Here is an 18,657-nt window from a genome sequence, read left to right as displayed (position 1 = left end):
GATGATACAACATAATAAGACATATAACAGCCTCTTGGAAAAGAGAAAGTTATAGTTCCCACAGCAACTGTAACTCAGCCATATTACACATATATATATATATTAAGGCATAAATTTAACAACATATATTTTAATGCAAAAGACCAGCAATGCACACAGGGACAAATAACTGTGGTTGAGGGATCCATAACGTTTGGCTCTCCCTGCTTCCCACTGCTGGAATCTCCCCAGCTGCAGCACGGCGAGGAAGATGAAGCCATCCCAGCCGTGGCCCTCTTCCACCCTCTGCCAGGTTTGGCAGGGACACACCCACAGACACCCCCACGTGTGCCCTGTGGGTCACCCCCGTGCACAAGACACGGCGCAATGCCTGGAAAAGGTGCACAGTGTAACAGCACATCCCACACGCCAGCAAACACGCCTGGATGCAGCAAGGATTTCTCCAGCTGCTCATCAGGCTGAATGCGGAATGAGATCCTTTTGACAGAGTTCTGGGGGTTTTTTCGACTATCTGGTGGAATTGCACAACGGGGATATAATTCTCGATTACATTTTATGAAATGGCTCAAATCCGTGTAGTTTCAGCTCATTTTGCCAGGCAGCTCCTGGTCGCCGGCAGCAAGGCATGCGCCGTGCTGTCCCTGCTAATGCCACCCCGGCTGCTCCCACAGGCTCCCAGGGACAGCTCCAGCGGCAGGAACAACAATGCTGTGTGCTTCCTGCCTCTCTGGGTTCCTTGCAAATGTGAGTCCCTTGCTCTGGACCCCACAAACGGGGTGGTACAGCTGGCAGGATTCATCCTGCAATGCCATTCCTGCTTTCCCTCCCAGCCACCTGAAACCCATCCTGGAGGAAACATTTCCAGCTGGGTTAATGCTCATCATGCAGGTGCCAAGAGGCTCTGGGCATCAGGGTCCTGACATGACCCAGCCGTGACCAGGGCTCCTGCTGCTGGGGCAGGTGGGTGCTGAGGAGGTGGGAGGAGGTCACTGGGGACACCTCCATTACCCTGGGGGGGACAGGGGATTTAAGGGATTCATGCTGAGCTCCTTGTTCTCTGTCTCGCCAGCCCTGCTTTGTGGCCAGGGCCCGAGGTTTGTCCTTTCTTCTGCTCCATCACTGTGGCCTGGTGATGGCTGGGCTGGAGCAGGGCTGGCCCTGCTCACCTCCCACAGGTATTGGGGGTCTGCACCCCGGGAAGGGGGGCTCTGCTGCTCCAGGGGGTCCTTGAAGCAAGGAGGCTCCTGCTTTCTCGGCTCGCAGCATTTTATGCCTCTGGCTTAACTCAACATGGCTTTATATCATCTTGGTGTCTCAATCAGAGGAGCTGAACTGCGGTTATGGCTGGTGCTGCCTGGCAGTCTGTGGTATAAGCACCTACATTTGCACTCCAATTAGTTTGCTTAATTGCATCGTCCCCTCTATGGCTGCATTATGGGCAGGGCTGGTCTGTGTTGTGCTGCTTTGCTGGCTGCTGTGCCCCCTCTTGTCTCCTCCCGGGGAGGCAGAGCTGGGATCTTGGCAAGCTGAACTGCATTGCCTGATTTAAAAATAATGTGTATATGTATGTATGTATGTGCAGTGTTTACAAAGCAATCCCAGCTAATCTCTCTATCCAGACAGGGCTTTAGGATGTCCTTTCAGCAGGGATTTGTGGAGTTTGCTACACTTATTTCCTAAGAATGCATTACCCGGGGTTTCGGATGAATAATGTAGGTCCTTGTTCAGCAACTTACTTACAAATGTCGAACCTTAAACCACTGAAGTCAGTGGATCTACTTGTGCACTTAAAGTTAGGCACAGCCTTAAGTGTGGCAGTAAATCAGGGCCCTGCAGCCTGCCCTGGCACAGCTGGTGGGTGCACAGCTCACCCTGGCACAGCTGGCGGAAACAGCAAACTACTAGAATCATAGAATCACAGGGTTGGAAGGGACCTTAAAGCTCATCTCATTCCAACTCCCTGCCATGGGCAGGGACACCTTCCACTAGCCCAGGTTACTCCAAGCCCTGTCCAACCTGGCCTTGGACACTTCCAGGGATCCAGGGGCAGCCACAGCTTCTCTGGACAACCTGTGCCAGGGCCTCCCCACCCTCACAGGGGTGCATTTCTTCCTTACATCTAACCTAAATTTCCCTTCTTTCAGTTTGAATCCATCACTCTGTGTCCTACAGTTCCTGACAAATAGTCCCTCTCCAGCTTCCCTGTAGCCCCTTCAGACAGACATCAGAAGGGGCTCTGAGGCCTCCACACAACCTTCATGTCTCCAGGCTGAACATTCCCAACTCTCTCAGCCTGTCTCCATAGGGAAGGTGCTCCAGTCCCCTCAGCAACTTCACGGCCTCCTCTGGACTCTCTCCAGCAGCTCCATGTGCTCCCTATGCTGTTCCCCAGGGCTGGAGCAGCTCTGCAGGGGGGTCTCACCTGAGAGGGCAGAGGGGCAGAATCCCCCCTGCCCTGCTGCCCACACTGGGGGTTTCTGGGCTACCAGAGCACATGGTCAGGGCATGTGGAGCTTTCCATCACCCATCCACCCCCATGTTCTTCTCCACAGGGCTGCTCTCAGTCACTTCTCTGCCCACCCTGTAGCTGTGTCTGGAATTGCCCTGACTCAAGACTTTGCACTTTGCTTTGTTGAACTACATGAGGTTCGTACAGTCCAGGTCCCTCTGGATCCATCCCTTCCCTCCACACAGCTCAGTGCCATGGGAGGAACTGCTCTGGGCTGTGTCTGCAGCATCCCGTGAGACCAGAGCTGAGGGTGACAGCGCCAAACCCAACACGTGTGTGTGGCTCTGCTCGGGTGCCCTCAGCGGGTCTGTGGGGACCAACAGACACCAGGTACACCCCAAAATGCTCCTGGGCACTGGGCTGTGCTTCATAGCCCTGGGGGGCTTTTCATTTTAAACCCCACAGTGAAGAGAGGGAGGGAGTCCCCCACTCCCCGAAGGTGCTGGATACGGGTGCTGAGCGCCCTGCCAGGGCAGGCGGGTGCCCGGGACCAGGGGCTGGCTGTACCCGGGCCCGGCTGTGCCCGGGCCCCTCTGTGCTGTGCGCTGCTGTTCCTCTGCCGCGGGGAGGACGGGGCTCTCCGGGAAGGGTTTCGGTTCCGGAGCTGGGCGGATGTGCTGCAGAGCCCTTTGGAAAAGTGTGCAGGGGTAAAATCCCACCTCTGCTCCCTGCAAAACCTCGGGGTCAGGGTGCCCTGGTAGGGGGTATCCCCCCCCCCCCGACCACTGTGGCCCCACTTTGGCAAGTGCTGGAGGAGGGGGTCGCTGGGCTCGCCCTGACACGTGCAGAGCTGCGCCCCCGGGAGCTGAGCTGGATAAATGGGAAGCGCAATAGATCCCCCTTGGAAGTTCCTGGCTCAGTGCCCTCGGCAGGGCTGTGGCTCTGCTCGAGTCAGCGGTACCATGACGGGAAATACTTCAGTCTTGTCAAATGACTTCTTTAAAAATTCTTATTCCCTTTTGGCTCGTGTGTGTGCAGCGGGTGTGCTGCCGGGACCCTTCGGAGCGGGAGGGACCGCGGAGCACAGCCCGCGGGCACGGAGCAGAGGCGGCGTTTCAGCAGAGATCCAATTAGCAGTTCTAATTAGCCTCGATTTCCTTGTCACCTGCAGGTCTCTTCTACTGCTCAGGCTGCATTGCAGAGCTAAAACACCAAGGGGTACGCAAGAGTGGGGGATCCCTCCCGGTAAGAGCCCTCGAGGACGGCACAGCCCTCCTCACCTCCCCCTTTCCAGGTGCCCCGCTCGCCCTGCCCGGCTTGGGGACAGCGGTGGCCGCGGGGAGCAGGCGGGGAGGGAGAGGAGCACAAATTAAACTGTTCTCGAACCTCTGCCGTGCCTTGGCTGGCAAGGAGTGCTCCAAGGGGAATCGAGAGCATGGTAGAGTAGAAAAATGAGGGCATGGGGTAGAGGGGTAATAAAGCATAAAATCACAGCTGGGCAAAAAAAAAAAAGGATAGGAAACATTTGCAAGCTGTGAGCTTTGCTCTCTGATTTTGCCTTCCCTGAGCGGCCCTGGGAAGTGGTGCTCCCAGGTCACAGCCAGCCCATCCCTCCTGGCACAGCTTGTCCCCTACAAGAAGCAAGAACCAAAGTCATGTCTTTGCCTCGGAGCTGCTGGGAAGCGGCTGGGACAAGGAGTGTGGTGTCCCTTTGGACAATGTAGAATGGGAGAAAGCAAAGGCAAGCTTAAAGCACATAAACCCGTGGTTACTCTGGTGAAGAGGGAGTCACAGGCATGTCTGTGCCCCCCCTGGAGAGGTGGGTGGGCTCTGGCAGCAGCACTGGGAGCCTGCTGGCAAAAAGTCTTCATCCCCCATTACGCTCTCTGGAGAGACTTGTGCTTCCCATGATTGCTTGGACAAATTCTTGTGCTCGAGCCAGCAGCTCTCCTCTTGTCTCTTGTAATTACTGTCCCAGTGTTCTCCTTGAGAGAGACCATCTGCTACTCCTCCATCACCAGTCATCTTCCCATTTCCCCGGCGCAGCCCTTTCCCCGGAGAACACGGATAATCGTGCTGATGGTGCATGTCCCGGGGTCCCGCGCTGCTCGTTATGCTCAATCTCATCAAAGGCTGCTGCTCCATCAGGTGTTGCACCAGCCACGAGCTCGGGGGGCCCTGCTGGACCCCCCAGCCTCCGACAGGACACACTGGCCAAGAAATGAACAACCAGGCTGGTGCTCCTCACCATGGGCAGTGGGAGCTGGTGGCCCCACAAACCCTTGCCCCTGTCTCTCCATGCCTTGCACAGCTGCTGAGTGAACCCCAGGAACTTTCTGGAAGTCAGCTGGAGGGTGGGATATCTCCGGGAAGGCAGGGGCTGGGTGAGAATGGGCAGCCTGTGGTGGACCAGCCCAGTGCGGGGTAACTGGGAGCACTGGGGTGACACTGAGTGCTGTTTGAGGGGATAACAGCTGAAACAAGCAGTTTCTGGGTCAGAAGAAGGATGCATTTCAGAGAGCTTTGGGGCTCCCAAGAGCAGCAGGGCTGGGCTTCAAGGCGGAGCAGCGGTGTGGGGGAAGTGACACAGTGCTCGGCTGCACCGTGGTACCCTGTGCTATTAGTCTCTTGCTTTTAATCAACAGCAAATGAGTCTCTGGGGACCTATTCTCTCACTGCAGGATACCAGAAACTTTTACTGAAGTCAATAGAAGTTACTCCCACCCTTAGGCAGAAGACTGTGGTCCTGGGAAGTTGCTAGGGAGCCGTGATTTATGCTGCGTGTCGCAGGCTCAACCAAAGCTAGTGCCTACTTCTTGGTATAATTCACAACTAAATGTACATTTATATAAAAAATACAGTAAAACCATCACATTTTATTAGGGGAGGGCGCACGATAAATTTTTACGTCGAAGCTTCCAGCAGCCAAAGATGAAAAGCGTCTTCAGGAAAATCACTGCCATGGAGACAGGTTTTCATCCCGCCGTATCAGGCGGCTCGTTTGTATTTTTAAGGCATCTCATTAGAGCATTAAATGATCTGTAAAGGGTAAAACAGCGTTTTTCTCAGTGGCTCTGGTGCTCACCAAGCTTCAAGCCCCCATGGAGCACAGGGAGATGGACACGCGGTGCTGGGCACACGCTGAGCCCACCGAGGCTCTCTCTGCCCCCAGCCCCATTCCCAGCCTGTCCCCAGGGCCAGGCAGGAGTGCTCGTTTATTCATGCTGGCAGACATCCTCCTAAAAGCCCCTATAAAACTGATTTCCTGTCTGTTAACCAAAATTATTGTCTACAAAAATAGACGTGCACCTCCCGCAGAATTTACCCAAAGCTTTAGCTGTGTATTCCCATCCCCACGCCCGCAGATGAGCTGGGTGCCAAGCTCCTTTGTCTGTCTTGCCTGTGGCTTTGCACTGGCTTGTAAGTGTTCCCATGTGCTGGCTCCCTGTGGGCAGCCTCCAGCCCTCCAGGCTGGGAAGCCCTGCTCCTGGCTGTAGCTCTTGTGCTCTCCCCCAGCCCTGCTGTCGTCGCTTCGCTCGCTCCCATCCAAGAGCTCTCGCGCTCTCCCCTCGTGGCAGCGTCTGCTCCCCCATCTGTGAGGCTCCAAGACAGGCTTGCTGGGCTCTGAGTGGCCCTTCTGCTCCAGCTCCTGCAGTTCCTTCCCAAATCCCACACCATGGCTCTGTAAGGCGATGGAATGGTGCAAATGAATGATTTTTAGAGACAACCAATCACCTGTGATCAGAAATCCTTGCACTGTTCCAAGGCCAGAAATAAAACCTACACCTGAATTTGTGGTTCAGGTTTAAAACTGCTGGAGAGCTGCAAGGAGGGTCTGAGCTTCTACAAGCCAGTTTCCTCCAGTATGAAGGAAGAAATAAAATGGTTGGGACAGCAAGAGATGAGTGATTTTACAGACATTTGTCCCTTCTTTTGGCAGCGTTTCAAGGACATCTGGCACCACCTGGACGTGAGCAGCTCAGTGAGCACAGCAGCTCTGCAGAGGAGCTGGGGGGCCTTCTGTAGCAAGATGATGCACCAAGGGGATATGCCTGAAGAAAGGATCAGTCCTGGAGCAAGGAAACTCTTTGCAATGTGCCCCAAAAGCTCCTCTGCATCCCAGTCCAGAGTTGCTGCATCCTCAGCAACTTGGGGGCACTGGCAGGAACCGGCACAGCTGGGCCAGGAGAGGCACGGGCAGGGACCGACCTGCAGAGCTCGGTGATCACTGTTATCCTCCCCAGCTCCCAGCAGCATGAGGGTAGTTCCCATGAAAGCTTCCAATTCATTATTTCCTAAGAAGATTGGTTTTCACAAATGAGCAGCTCTGATCGTACCTAATCGGAGCCTCGCAAACTCAGCCGAGGTTGGATGTAAAATAAAGGCGTGTGGTTGCTTTGCTTGAACACATACCATCTTTTTTTAAAAATGAGTAATTCATAGAAAATTATCCCCATCCCTGCACAAGAAGGACTTGCAGAATTTGTGAAGTGCTCAATATTTTTTATGAAGTGTTTCTAACCTCTTTTTCTGCGAAGAAAAGCTTGGCAGGGGAGCAGCTTACCTGCTCATAAATTAGTGGGCAAATTAAAGAGGACGTAGAGCCTTTTTTTTTTTTCAGTATGTTTAACCCAGCTCATGCTTCTAAAATATTTGGGAGTGGTGGTGCTGCAGTGGTGCTCCCGGAGGAGAGATTTGGACCAAGTAGCACATCTGGCTGTGCCTGACTGGCCTCCATCGCCCTTTCCCTGCCCTGTGTTTCCAACAGGGAAAGAGCAGTGCTGCTGCTGAAGTGCTGACTGAGGGAGCCCAGGAGCATGAACCAAGGGCAGAATCACTCGATATGTGGCCTGGATCCTATATTTTTCCCCTGGCTTTTGCTCTCAGGCTCCATGACACTTGGCCAGGCCTGGCTTTGGCAGTCTTTGTCCTCCAAACATTGGGTGTTTGCCGGCGCTGCCCGTTGCAAACTCTGTGAACTGGCATTTTAGCCTCTCATTAAAAAGGAGGAGGAGGCTGGGAAAAGGAACCTCAATTAAATGAGGTGAAAGTTAAAGCATCAAGAAAAGCTTTTAATTGAAGTGCAGCCCTGCAGGGAAATGCAAAGGCAAGTCGCTTGTTTGGCAGTTTTACAGATGGTGATAATGTCACACTCTTTGGAGAAAGGAGAGGGAGAAAAGGGAGCTGGGGTGGTCAGGAGCTTTGAAGAAGTAGGACGTGTACAAAAGGGATGGGAGGGAAGGTAGAAAGCACTGCTGCATGTTGGCTGCTGGCAGCCTGCCTGTTGGGATGGCCCTGTCCTCCCTGCCAGGGATGGCCCTGTCCCTGGCATCCAGCACCTCCACCCCTGGGGTCCAGGAGCACTGCTCGGAGCCTCCCACCTCAGCCAGCACACAGGGAAGCCCCCTTTACCCCACTGAATGTGTGTTACTCCCCAGGCTGTAGAAAAGTTTCCTGTAATTAACTCAAAATGTTATGGGAAAATGCAGTTTCCTATTCATCATATCCCGTGTGGGAGCCCCATCCAGTTTGCTGTGCCTGCCTGGATGCCACCTTGACAGCAGGGACCCGAGGGAGCAGGACCTTGCAGCTCTTCTCTTCCCTGTTTTCATCTGACTTTTTTAACTTTTTCCTCTCTTTCCCAATTCTATCTGCATTTTCTTGTTCCCTGTCCTGTCCCTGGGGCTGCCCTGAGTGAGGAGACAGCAGTGTTTTGTACAGAAATATCATCCATGTCTCTAGTTTGTGACCTGGAGGAACAATCAAAGGAAGGCTTGAGTCCTCCCTCTACATCCTTAAAGAAACCACCCCAAAAGCTTCTTCCCTTTGCAAACGGGGTGGGAACAACATCTCTGGATTTTGGTGAGCTCAGATTTTTGCCTGCAAGGTTTCTCTGTTATAATAATTCCTGGTGGGCTCTCAGCTTTCCCTCTCTGACATCCCGGATCCCTGATTACCAGTCCCAGGAGATGTTACCCTCTGCAGGCACAGAGCCCCTCCAGCAGTGTGAGGTACAGCTCAACCTCAGCTCAGTCAGCCTCGAGAACACCAACACTCCCAGAGGGAAGAGTTCCAGCAGTGAAGGTCCTGCACCTCTGGAGAGTCACCGAGGTTTGATCTCGGCCCTGAACCGCTGGGAAGCAGCAGCTGCTGCTCGAGTCAGGAAAAGGTTTCTCTGAAGGGCACCTCGCAGAGAGGAGGTGGAAACCTTGGAGCTGCTGGAATGGAGAGGGATGATCCCTTTGGCAGTGCCTATGCCCAGGGCTGGGTTTTCATTCATATCCTGGAGAACTGGTTTGCAAGCAGGAGCGTAACAAAACCGGGATGCTTCACCAATCTGATCCTGCCCTGAGAACCACGAGATCGGTGAAGATTTGGGAGGAATAACACTGAAATCCCAGAAATCTCAGGGCAGGCTGGGAGCCAATCCAGTGCGAGATTAGCAGCAAGTCAGATTTTAAGTCATCTTTTCCGTGTTTCATGCTCATCAAATCAAGGGACGAGACCTTCACATCTACCCAGAACTAACCAGTCTGGCCCAGATATCCAGTTCTGGCTGGCACACACTTACAGTGAGATGCTGAGGAACAACCTGCAGCTGGGGAGTTAATAGCAATAATTATTCCTTGAGTAGTTTGGAACAAGGAATAAACCTGGGAAACTTCGGCACTTGTTGGCTGATCACAGGGATAATGAAGAGAAAGAGCTCAGTGCCTGAATTATTTGTGATGAGTTAATTATGCTGGAAAAGGGTGATGGAAGATAGAACAGCAGTCAAAATTTTCTGCCTTTTTTCACCCACACAGTTTTCTCAGATCCACTCAAAATTAATGTGGAGTTCAATATCAGACCCTCTCAAGTGCTGGGTGACTCTGAGCCTGAACACTTTTTGATTTACTACTCTGTCTAGTAGTACTGTGCCTTGTTTGTTACATTGCCAAGATGTAAATCTGGTGGGAAGTGAAAGGCTTGGATAATCCAAGGTCCTGCTTCTGCAGGGGAGGTGACAACCCTCCCTAGATGACCCTGAACACTTGGAGATAGGACAGAGCTTCCACCTTTTAAGACCAGCCTGGAAATAATGGGGTCATACAAAACTAGAAAGCAAAATGCAAAGACCAGGAGATGGTGGGAGAGGAAAATGAGGCACAAAGACCAAGAGCTGGGAGCTCCTGAGGACGTTTGGGCTTGGGAGACATGAGGCCATGAGGAATATCTGCCAACAGAGTGATCCTTCCCACAGCCCTGAGCAGGTTTAATCTTGTTCAGCCCCTCAGGATTAACACTGTGGGAAGGTTCTTCCCAGGTACTTGCAAGATTTACACAGCTCCAATTTTCCACCCCACTAAAAATTGCAGATCTCCCAGGAAAGATGCTTTCCCATGAGACTTCCCACGGAATCTTGCACATCCCAGGGGGCTGCAGAGCACCCAGCAAGCTCTGGGGTGTGTAGGCTAAGCTAAATCCAGAAGCACACAAGGTATTCTCCATGGGAAGTGCATTACCTGCTCCTGTGCACACAGCAGCTACTGTTGGAGTGGTGATGAAAACTCTGCTGGGATCAGCACACCTTTAATTAATGGCAATTTTGCAGAAAATACTGTGTGTCCAAAACGACCCTGTGACGAATTGAGCACGCTCTCCCACTCTGTTTTCTTTAATCACATGCATCGAGATTTATTGAGACATCCAGGCTGTTTTCTGAGCTTTAGGAGGCTCTTTTTATTACAAATCCATGGATTTTTATGCATTTGGTAATGGATTTCTGATGGAATTCTGAAGCTGGAGAGAAGCCACTAGCAGGGACTCTTCAGGGCACCGCTTTTGGCACCTAAAGAAGGGGAAAAAAAAGTGGAGAGGTAAAAACTTAATGAAAATATATATTTGTATAAACAATCAACGAAGATCGTGTTTGTGTGTTAAACAACCACCTTGAAATTGGTCTGTCTCAAAGGACTGAGCAATTGCAGACTACCTTAGCATGAATGATTTATGACATTCATGAACTTGGCAACTGCATCAGTTTTCCTAAACCTGGCAGCAAACACCACCTGCATATTAAGTGAAGATTTATGATTTATAAAACTCACCTCATTATGCAGAGGAACATGAATTGTCTTATGTGTGCAGTCTATAACTCCTGGGACAGATGAAAAGGCAGCTATGACACACAATTTATGTGTTCTTGCAGCCGAGGTTGGTGAGGGAAAAGCAGGGAGAGTAACTGGGGCTTTGAGCTGGGTACCTTCAAAGCTGTCCATGTCCCTCTCCCTCCCCCCCAGAATGCTGCCATGGCTAAAATTGCCTGTTCTCTTGGAGGAATTAAAAAAAAACAAACCCACCTCGCAAAGATTAATGGTGGAGGTCATGTGAATCAATACACTAAACTGTGCCCTCCCTCCAAAAAACACAGGGATAGGAAGCATCCGAGGTGCCTCCATGGAAATCACACACTTGGTGTTGAGCTCACTGCTCGTATTTTTCCCCACCTTGTCCTTTTCTGATCTTTCTCACCCAAGGACACAGATTCCTGGTTTCAGGGAGTGAAGGGCTTTGTTCTGGAAGAGGCCAACATGGGGCTCATGGTCAGGGATGGGGCTCACGGCCTCGAGAAAAGAGTGAGGCAACAAACACATGAGCCCAGGCTGCAGCTGGTTCCACTCACTGCAGGCCAGAGAGCATTGGAAAGGCTGTTTGAAAGGCAGGGCTGATGGACTGAAACAGGAGTGACATGATCCAAGGAGAAAACACCTCAGGGCAGAATTTACCCCAATCAACCACAGGAGTTTGAGCGAATCGTGGCTTGTGTGTCCTCGTTTCCTCATTTGCTTTAAAAATACACCCAGAGAGCAGACTGCGGTGCAGTTTGTTCGGCAGTGCTCTTGGGGGCTGTCAGAGGGCGTCGAGCTCTCTGGTTGCTGCTGAGAGCTGAAAAGCCACAGCCCAGGGTTCCCCTTGCATGCCCAGGGCACCATAGGACACAGACACCTCCTCCTTCGCTGCCCTGCCTCGAGTGGGGCTCCCACAGACTGGCCGGGGGTGTCTGTGCTGTCCCCAGGCTCCTGGACCTGTGTCTGTGGAGTGGTTGCTGCAGCAGGGCTGGGACCCTGCAGGGACAGCAGGGCAGGGACATCGTTGCTCAGGGTCAGGGTGTGATGCCCACTGGCTCCACCAACCCCAGGCTGCTCCTGGACATGGCTGGTGGGTCACAGGCAGGACAAGAGTGCAGTGGGGACTTCAGGCTCCTGCACAGTAGGGCAGCCATGTGTGGGTACCTGATCCTGCCAGGCAGCACCTTCCCAAAAACTCAGCAGAGCCTCCTCCTCCTCCTGAAGGAAGGGAGATGATCTGGGAGCAGCAGTTCAGAGCACCTAAGCTGCCCTTCAGCCCTGAGCCAGCTGCTAATTACACCCAGGGATTTTGGCTTCTCCTGCAGGAGAAAAACATATGTCAGGACTTTGGGTCCCTAATTGGCTGCAGCGCTACTTAAATCCAATTAAGCTGCTTCCATCCCTAGCCTGGCTGCCTGTGCCCACCCTGGGCTGCTGTTCGCAGTGCAGGGAAGTGGCTTGGGAAAGGGCAAGGGGGCTCCAGCAATCCCAGTTCCCACAGCCAAGCACCCCCTGCCCCCAGGTAAGCAGGGACTGCAGGAGCTCCCAGAAATCAAGATATAGAGGTCTTGAATGTGTTCCTCTTCAGCAATGAAGGGGTTGGCTTGTGCCAACATGGCTGTAGTGTGGCTTGGTCAAGTGGGAAAGCTCAGCTGGAGGTGAGGAGCTGAGGCTGGAGGCAGTCAGGATGTTTCTCCTGCTGCTGTTTGGGGGGACACAATTCACTGTTTATTTTCTGCAGTAAAAGCCTTCACTGAAGCTTTTCAAAATATATCTTAGTGCTGCTGGAGGGAAGGGAGTCAAGAACGTGAATGATTTTATGTTTTCCTCCCTCTTTGTTTTACTGCCAAGGTAGCAGAGAAGGAGAATTTCTTCTGTCTGAGCACAAACTGGGAATTCTTCTCTTCCAAATGTTACCCCTTTGTTCATACCTGTCTCATGAGGCTGATTTCAAAATGCAATTATTGTAACTGCACATATTAAATAAATCACAGGCTCTACCTGGGCTGGGTGTGTTGGCAGCAGCTGATCCAACAGGAGCTTCCTGGCACAGGCCCTGCCAGGCAGGGAAGAGCCTTTCTCTCCTGGCTCTGCCTTCAGACAGGGAGCACAAAGCAAAGTGTTTGCACAGAGGAGCTGCCGAGGCTCCCGGGCGCTGCAGCTCACAAAGGGAAGGACAGGTACGTAGGAAATAACAAAGGGAACAGTGGGTATGTATCAATGGAGTGATTTATATTGTTCCCAGAACAAAAAGCTGCATTTTTGCTCAAAAGACAAAGACGCTGCCTCAGGACTTATGCGCTGGCTCAGGAGTTTTGCAGCCTCCAAGCTGCATCGGGAAGGGGGAGTGTGATGGTTCTTGCCGGGTGGAAACTCGGAGAGCAGATTAAACCAGCACAGGTCAAAGGATAGCAAGCAACAGGTACTGCAAGGAACCAGCTCAGAGGGAATTAATGGTGTGGTAACACACCCCCGTGATGGCCTGGAGGAGGGAGCACAGAGCAGTCAAACTTCCCCCAGCTGTACGCGTGGTGATTCTGCAAATGCCAGAGAGGGTAGAAAGAGTGGGGAGGACAGGAGGCCAGCAGTGAGGGATTGATTAGTGCCAGCAGAGGCACGTGTGTCACAAGGCAGTGATCCTTCCAAAGCCATTGACAAGGGAAAAATTAGGGAAGCAGAAAGAGGGATGTGTTTGGGTCTCGTGCTGGGATGGTGCAGGGTATGTGAGACACCAGGCAAGAGCACAGGGCTGGTGTGTGCTGGAAAATCCCACTGTGAGCCAGGGAAAGTGGACGAATCCAGCCCTGCTGGGCAAAGGGGAGACTTGTGCCAATGCACATCAAGGTGTACCCCCAATGGAGAGGCCCCCAGCGCCTCCCCTGCCCACAAGGTTGGCTGGCTGAGCCCTGACAGCCTTCCCACAGCTTGGCTATGGATGACCTTCAAGCCAGCCCATCCTCTCAGCAGGGCTGAGACCAGCCTTCAGAGCTTTCCCAAAACCAGTCTTTGCACCTCAGCTGCTTCAGATCAGGGTAAAAAAAACATCTGCAGAGTGCAGCAACTGGAAGTTTTCATTTGTAGTGCACTAATTGCTCTCATTATTGTGGTTCCTGGAGGCACCTCGGATCCTTGTTATGGCAGCTGCAGTTGTGTAGGGGTCAGGTGTGGTTTGCTCTCCCTCCAGTCAGCTGCATCCTCGGCTGAGGGACAGGTCTCTGCCACTTGACCTGTAGGAAGAAGGTCTGGTGAGCTCTGGCAGGCAGCCCTCACAACTGCCTGCTTGCTGCCTCTGGGTTGCTTTCTGATTTGTTTTGTTACTCTACAGGCTGATGCTTGTTGCCAGCTCTGCCGGAATCACAGAGGTGACACCAGGGAAGCTTGGAAGGATGCTGTGGGGTTGCCCAGCTCTGTTGAATGCCCACCCCAAACCCTCCTGTTCCTGTTGTGATTCCCCCTGAGATGATCACCTGGCCAAGCATCTGAGTGGTGGTTCATCACAACACTGGAACATATGAACTGTTAAATACCCGAGTCAAACAGCTGCATCCTTCCCACCCCTGCAATGGGCTTATTTTTGCCCTGCCTGCTGCAGCCCACCCTCCCCCAGCCAGCCCTTCAGTAAGCATTTGAGGAGAACCCTGGATTCCAACAGGGCTCTCCCCCCCGCACAAAGCGTGGTGGGGCTCTGTGATCCAGCCTGGCTCAGGGAGCAGACTGATGTCGTGCTGTGTTTGATCCATCACTGCTTTTTCCATTAGACTCCCCTTCAGTGAGCAGGAAAGCAGCTGAAGTGTGGCTGTTTTGGCAGCTGCCTTGACGAGCCTTTTCACACCCAGTCACCTAAAATCACACAGTGATGGCTCAGGGTAACCCCAATGCACTTGGAAGCCAGAGAGCAGGAGCTGCCCTCAAATCCCTGCGTGTGGGGAACAGTGAAGGTGGAGGAGTTAATGTGGAGCTCCCTGCAGGCCTTGTCGTGCTGCCGGCAGCCCTGGATCATCAGATGCCTCTGATGTGCTTCTTCCACTGAAAACTGTGGAACTCCTTGCAATTTTGTCATTTGCAGTGACATCCTTCTGAGACAGATGCCCATGGAGCTGACAAATGCAGCCAAGTGGTTTGAGGCTTTGTAGGAAAGGACTTACAGCCCCACTCTGCTCATGCAGTCAAGTAAATGCTCCAGTGTGGATCCCTGTGGGAGTGTGGACAGGACATCCCCATGGAACCCCGCCTTTGCACCCGCTAAAGGGCTGCCCTGCTGGCACACCAGCCTCTGCAGTGCTGCAAAGTGTCTGCAACAGTTAATGGGGAGTAAAATTCATTGAGCCCCCTGTGGCAGCTCCTCTGTCTGTGTCACTGTGCCTGTGCCCTGCTGCAGGTGGCTGGTGCCTGTCCTTGCTGTGGATTGTGCCAGAGGAATCTCATTGCCTTGTCCTATAGTCCTCTCCCTGCCAGCCCCTCACAGATTTCCCCCCTTTCTCTTGGAAGGCTTGGGAGCTGATCCTCCTGCTGCAGAGCATTCTCTGGGTCACCAAAGGCAGCAAGTGGAACCTCTGGAGCTCTTGCAGGGGGTGCTCTGTGTGTCAGCCCACTGCCACCACGGGGGGCTTTGCCAGCACTGTGGGCTGTGGGCACAACGTGGGCAGCAGAGGGTCCTGAGGGATCAGTGTGTGGGGGAAGAGGGGGGAGAGCAGAGGACATTGCAAGTGGTGCAGTTGAGGGCAAGAGCTAAGGGCCATCTGGAGCCCAAAGCTGTGGCTCTTGGTGAGCAGGTGAGCTTCTTGCATTGCAGGAGTGGAGGCTGGACTTGTGTGCTGGCCTTTACTGGGGGGTCCAGAGGGACCTGCTGCCTGGAGCGTGGACACATGGGCACTGACACCCAGAGTCAGCCAGACCCCAAGGTGCTGTGCTCAGGGCCACTGCAGGTCACATCTGACTTAGAAACAGTCGGGGGGGGGGGATTTTGTGACCTCGAGAGCAAAAGATTATTTTTATTTTTTTCCTCTTTTTACTATATCCGCAGAGACTGCTGAAACATTTGCCTGCTGTTCTGTTGGCAGCTGAGCTGCTCCTGTCCTGAGGGGCTCAGTGTGGGATGGGACACCCACCCTGCTCACTTCGGAAGGGATGGATGGAGCTCCCGGAGAGCTGCCAGCGCTTGAATCGCTGCCTCGCCGAGAGCCGGGAGCTGTCGGTGAGGGAATGAAGCTGTCACTCTCCGGGATGTGGCTTAGAGGAGCTGCCGGGAAGCAGCGCAAGCACGGCCGGCTGCTGCCCCTGCCTGGCGAGGGGAGAGCCTGGCACCGGCACTGGCACCCTCCCACCCCGCGGGATCGGAGCTGGCCCGGCCAGGACTCATATTTACACAGGCAAAGGTGGGGTGAGGTCAGGCCGGTGTGAGCCATGTGGGAGCACTCCAGTGGTCACGGGAGAGCGCTGGTCCTGCCCGGTTACACCGGCTGGGACTGACTCCGTGGGATGGACCCGCTCAGGCAGCACCAGGCAGGGCCATCCCTGGACTGCTGGGTACAGTTCTGGTGTCCCTGACACGAGAAGGATGTGGAACTGCTGGAGCAAACCCAGAGGAGGCCATGGAGTTGCTGAGGGGACTGGAGCACCTCCCCTGTGGGGACAGGCTGGGAGAGCTGGGGCTGCTCAGCCTGGAGGGGAGAAGGTTGTGTGGAGACCTCAGAGCACCTGTGGGTGTCTGAAGGGGCTACAAGGAAGCTCGGGAGGGACTCTGCATCAGGAACTGGAGAGACAGGACAAGAGGGGATGGGTTCAAAATGAAAGAGGGGAAACTTAGGTTAGACATGTGCTGGTTTAAAGGTAAACCAGCAGCAGAAATGAACCCAACTGGAAAGAGATTATAAGTCAGTTACAATTTATAATTGTATTTATTGTATTATTTTTATTATAGACAAACAACTGGTTTTAACCTACAAAACCCAGATGTATAACCCAGCACCCTGGGGTACGAACAGAGTGGTGTTCATTGGCACCTGTGCTGAGCTCCACATGGTCCTGAGTCCAAAAGTAAAAGGAGAGGAAAAAACCCCTGTTGGTGCAAGTGATGGTCACAGTCCGTTTGAAAGTGGTGGTCTCACTCTGGTTGAGAGTGGTGGTTGCAGTCCAGTCGAGGTTCTGGTCCTCCTCTGGATCCAATGAATAGTACCAGAAGTCCCAAGACCCCAAGATTATATACACTCAGGTTTGAGTGGGAATGCCCAGCACCTCCCCTAGGGCAGGGAGTTCCACAATGGGTGGTTGTGAGTCCTGAGATATTTTTGGAATCCTTGATGGCCCGTTAGCAGACATGGCCCCTCAGGCTGGGTGTGGAGGTGCTAACACTTCCTGAAGGGGAGTTAACATCACTCATAACTATAGCCTGAGGGGTCAGGTGTGCTCTGGGCAGCTGCTGCAGATGGTCTATTGTTAACAGTTCCTGGGAAATGACACTGAGGGTACAGAATGCACAGTTTGGGTCATACCCACACAGTGATGAACTGCTCCTAGCTGCTCTAATTAGAACAAGACATTAGGAAGAAATCCTCTCCTGTGAGGGTGGTGAGACACTGGCACAGGCTGCCCAGGGGGGCTGTGGATGTGCCAACACCGAAAGTGTCCAAGGCCAGGTTGGGCGGGGCTTGGAGCAACCTGGGCTAGTGGAAGGCAGGGGGTGGGAACTGGATGATCTAAGGTCTATTTGAACCGTGCAACATTCTATGATTCCCTGTCCTGGCAACACAGTGCCAGCCCAGGGGTACATTCCAAAACCGAGCACATCCCAAACCTGCAGCCACAGCTCACGTGTGGGGGGGGCTGATGAGCTCCATGTGGCATGTGGGAGTCCCTGACAAACCCAGAGGCAGCCAGCTGTGTGAAACTGGGAGCAGTTGGAGCACCAGAACTGGGCTCCAGGCTTTCAGGTTCCAGCTGTTAGGCTGAACATGCCTTTGGGAAAAGGGCATTAAACCAACACAACTGGGATGGAGACAAGGATGTGCTCAGTCAGAGAGTGCCAAACTGACACAGCTTTTCTTCTGCTGTGCCTCTGACATTGCCAGGAGCTGTGTTAGGGCTCAGCCCCTGCAGGGAAAGGCCTCGCAGATGCCCTTGACCCACATTCCTGAGCCCTGGAAGTCTTTTTAGCCAAAGCACAGAATCATCAAGGTTGAAAGAGACTTTGGAGATTATCCAGTCCAACTATGCACCCACTGGAACCACTGACCCATCACCCAGATCCAGACACCTCCTGAACACCTCCAGGGATGGTGACTCCACCCCTTCCCTGGGCAGCCCCTTCCAGTGCCTGACCACCCCTGCAGTGGAGAAATTCTTCCCAATATCTAATCTGAATCTTCTCTGTCTCAGTTTAAGGCCATTTCCCAGCATCACAGAGTGGGTGAGGTTGGAAGGGACCACAGCTACTTATCTGGTCCCACCTCCCTGCTCCAGCAGGGCCATCCCAGAGCACATGGCACAGGATTGTGTCCACACAGCTCTGCAAGATCTCCAGTCAGGAGACTCCACACCCTCTCTGCTCTCTCTCCAGGGCTGGGTCACTGCCCAGCAAAGAAGTTCTTCCTCCTGTCCAGCTGCAACTTCCTGGGCATCAGTTCCTGCCCGTTCCTCCTGGGCCATTGCTGGGCCCCCCGAGCAGAGCCTGCTCCAGCCTCTGCCCCCTCCCTGCAGCCCCTGACACAGCCTGGGGAGGGCCCCTCTCAGGCTCTGCTCTGGAGGCTGAACAGCCCCAGCTCCCTCAGCCTTTGCTGCTCCCAGAGCTGCTCCATCCCTTGGGCATCTCCGCAGCCTGCGCTGGCCCCGCTGCAGGAGCTCCCTGGCCCTGCTGTGCTGAGGAGCCCGAGCTGGGCCCAGCCCTGCAGATGTGCCTGCCCAGGGCTGGGCAGAGGGGCAGGATCCCCTCCCTGCCCTGCTCCAAGGCTCTCCCTGATGCCTCCAGGATCCCATTGGCCTCCTTGGCCCCCAGGACACACGGCTGGGCAGGGACAGTGGGTTGTCTCCCAGGGCCTTCTCCCAGAGCTGTTCTTCCCAACTCTCCGCACACAAATCCCCTGTTTCCCGTTCCCGCTCTGA

This window comes from Chiroxiphia lanceolata, chromosome 15 (assembly GCF_009829145.1).
Source record: "Chiroxiphia lanceolata isolate bChiLan1 chromosome 15, bChiLan1.pri, whole genome shotgun sequence".
Taxonomy (NCBI): Eukaryota; Metazoa; Chordata; class Aves; order Passeriformes; family Pipridae; genus Chiroxiphia; species Chiroxiphia lanceolata.
This window is presented reverse-complemented; position numbering follows the sequence as displayed.